Source organism: Bison bison, unplaced genomic scaffold, assembly GCF_000754665.1.
Source record: "Bison bison bison isolate TAMUID 2011002044 unplaced genomic scaffold, Bison_UMD1.0 scf7180017864375, whole genome shotgun sequence".
Classification (NCBI taxonomy): domain Eukaryota; kingdom Metazoa; phylum Chordata; class Mammalia; order Artiodactyla; family Bovidae; genus Bison; species Bison bison.
Window position 1 is genome coordinate 4,530,089 of NW_011494947.1, and position 3,687 is coordinate 4,533,775.

Consider the following 3,687-nt stretch of genomic DNA (forward strand, 5'->3'; position numbering starts at 1 on the left):
TGGTGGTGCAGTGGAGGTCGCTGCCTCCGCCCTGGATGGTGGAGGTGCTCCAGCCGCACCGCCCTCCCCGCAGCTAGCATCCTCCAGACCTGCCCCTCCCCGCCCTGCAGAAAATCTTCTGCACCCCCATCCCTCCGCCCCTGGGAGCCCTTCCAGGACTGCAGTGAAGGGCGGGGCAGGGCCATTGCTGCAGTCGGCCTGGGGATGCTGCGCGCCCCATCCGGAAAAACACCCAGTCCCAAAGGGTGAGATCACCCGTGTGCTTCTCTTCTTCCTGTGCCCTTTCCCTAGGAGAAGACTTGTGCCCGGGACTCAAGTCACCTTTCTCTCTGGTGAGGTTGGGGCAAGGATGCAGTTTAGGTCCGTCATTCTGAGATTTGAAGAGTTAATGACTTTGAATATTCTTTTATCAAGAGCTTTCTGACAGTTCGCCAGTAGAATAGGATGCATTAGTTCTATTTACAAAGACATTAAGACTCTTCTTGCCACAATTGACTTTCCTTCATGTACCAGGCACTATGCTCAACATTTCAAGTGTGTTTTTTTAAAAAATCTTTTTGCAATAATTTTATGATTCAAGTATTATTTCCTCAAAAGAGCACTCTGATATGGAACCTGGGTCTCTTGCCCTGGGTCAGGCAGCTAGCAAGAGGAAAAGCAAGGATTTGAATCTGGGCGGTCAGAACCTTCTTAAACAGTGTGCTTTGCCATAGGAAAGGGAGGCATTGTGATAGTGGACGCTAGGATGCCGAAAAGAAAAAGAGAGGATTTGTGGAATTTCTGTTCCTTACAGTCTTAGCAGTTTAAGGGCCTGGCTCTGTAACTAGAAGCCCTCGATTAGGAAGCCCTTTCCCCACCCCCATTCCTGGCGACAGCTGGGCCTCAGCCATAGAGAGTAACACCCAGATCATTCCTGTGCAGTCAGGCAGACCAGGAGCTCTGCAACTCAGGAAGGCCTCCGCCTGCTGGTTACTAAGCAGCGTCCCCTTTAAATAAATATAAAGACAGTAGGCACCGCACCAGGACTTGGGCCCCGGGGCCCAACCCTGACCTCCTTGGTCCTCAGTAGTTTTGGCTTCTTCCCTGTAACTGGGATTTGCAGTCAAGTTTCTAAGCTGCTCTGGCTTGAGCCCTGATCATGAAGAAAAACTCCCCTATTCCCTCACTCCCCCAGAGTGCAGAGAAAAGAAAAGGAGTGGCCACACCCCAAAAGCAGCTTTACAGAATCTGGAGGAAAAACGTAGGAGGCCGAGAGGCATTTCCTGCAATCCTTCATGCAGAGAAAACAGGCCCCGGTAACTCCTCCCTGGGGTGTGCATTTCTGGGAACAGCTGATGGCGTCCAAGGCCTTTCCTCCAGTGGGTAGCAGCAAAATGTTTAATTGAGTATTCAAGTCTGGGTGCAAAATGGCTAACACAATCATGGCTCTCCAAAATTCCCAAGACCTCCTGCTCCAGCAAAGAACGAGTCTCAAGGCCATGAACAGAAGCTGTTTAAAAAAAAAAAAAGGAAAGATTTTTCTTTTAAATCATTCTGGCTTCTTAGTGATAGCCGGGGTTGGCTGCATTTACCAGATGCAAAACAGATTTGAGACCTTCAGAGAGAGCTTGATACAGAAACGAAAATCTCTCTTGTTGATCCTTTGTCTGATCTGAGCCATGGCCAAAACCCAGTCTCTCCAGCCCTCTGCAGTGCCCACCCACTTGTCTGCCCTGGTCGACATCTGGCACTAGCTCTGGAAACAAGAAGTTGAAAAAGCCCGTGTTCTATTGTCAGCCTCCCTCACCTCCCACCAGTTTCCGCACATGCCTAACACTCTGCTAGGTGTGGGGAGGGAGATGATAAAGCAGATACTGGCCCTCTTTGTTTTCTGAGAGACGCTCATTCAGAACAAAAATAAAAGAACAGCACAGCAGCTCTGTAACCAATCCAGTCATGTCCATCCCAGCCTCTTGAAAAGTCAGTGAGAGGAGAGTGGGAGATGACTGAATCCAAACTCCTTTTTCTTTCTTCTCTGTTTTCTTTTTGTTTTTTACTGCAATGCACAACTTGTGGGTTCTCAGTTCCACAACCAGGGACCAGGGATTGACCCCAGGCCACAGTGGTGAAAGCCCAGAATCCTAACCAGTTCACCACCGGGGCACTCCTCCAAGCTCCTTTTTCTATTCTAGCAGTTTTAGGAAGCTTTGATATGTGCCCTTTTGATGCTTTTGAACTGTAGTGTTGGAGAAGACTCTTGAGAGTCTGTCGGACTGCAAGGAGATCCAACCAGTCCATCCTAAAGGAAATCAATCCTGAACATTCACTGGAAGGACTGATGCTGAAGCTGAAACTCCAATCCTTTGGCCACCTCATTCAAAGAGCTGACTCATTTGAAAAGACCCTGATGCTGGGAAAGATTGAAGGTGGGAGGAGAAGGGGACAACAGGAGGAGATGGTTGGATGGCATCACTGACTCCATGGACGTGAGTTTGAGCAAGCTCTGGGAGTTGGTGATGGACAGGGAAGCCTGGCAGATGGGGTCGCAAAGAGTCGGACATGACTAAGCGACTGAACTGACTGAACTGATATGTGCCCTTAGGCGTTTACATAGTCTCAAAACCTTTTCATGTCATTCAAGAGGTCAACTATTGGGAAACACACTAACTGTAATGATTTTTTTTAAGATAATTTTATTTTAGGGGCTTCCCTGGAGGCTCAGTGGTAGAGAATCCGCCTGCCAATGCAGGAGACAGGTTCCATACCCTGATCAGATCTCACATGCCATGGAGCAACTAAGCCAGTGGGCCACAACTTTTGAGCCTGTGTGCTAGAGCCCAGGAGCCACAACTAATGAACTCACCACGTGCCGCAACTACTGAAGCTCGTGTGCCCCAGAGCCTGTGCTCCACACAAAGAGAGGTCTGCAAAGGGAAGCCCACACACTGCAACTAGAGAGTAGCCCCTGTTCGCCACAACTAGAGAAAAGCCCGCACAGCAACAAAAACCCAGCATTTAACTGTGGCTCCCAGGCTCTAGCACAGGGGCCTTCTCTGGTAGCTCAGCTGGTAAAGAATCTGCCTACAATGCAGGAGTTCAGTTCAGTCAGTCACTCGGTCGTGTCCAGCTCTTCGCGACCCCATGGACTGCAGCACACCAGGCCTCCCTGTCCATCACCAACTCCCAGAGCCTACTCAAACTCGTGTCCATCACGTCGGTGATGCCATCCAACCATTTCATCCTCTGTCGTCCCCTTCTTCTCCCACCTTCAATCTTTCCCAGCATCAGGGTCTTTTCCAATGAGTCGGTTTTATGCATCAGGTGGCCAAAGATTGGAGTTTCAGCTTCAGCATCAGTCCTTTCAATGAATAGTCAGGACTGATTTCCTTTAAGATGGACTGGTTGGATCTCCTTGCAGTCCAAGGGACTCTCAAGAGTCTTTTCCAACACCACAGTTCAAAAGCATCAATTCTTTGACGCTCAGGTTTCTTTATAGTTCAACTCTCACATCCATACATGACTACTGGAAAAACCATAGCTTTGACTAGATGGACCTTTGTTGGCAAAGTAATGTCTCTGGTTTTTTAATATGCTGTCTAGGTTGGTCATAGCTTTTCTTCCAAGGAGCAAGTGTCTTTTAATTTCATGGCTGCAGTCACCATCTGCAGTGATTTTGGAGCCCCCCAAAATAAAGTCTCTCACTATTTC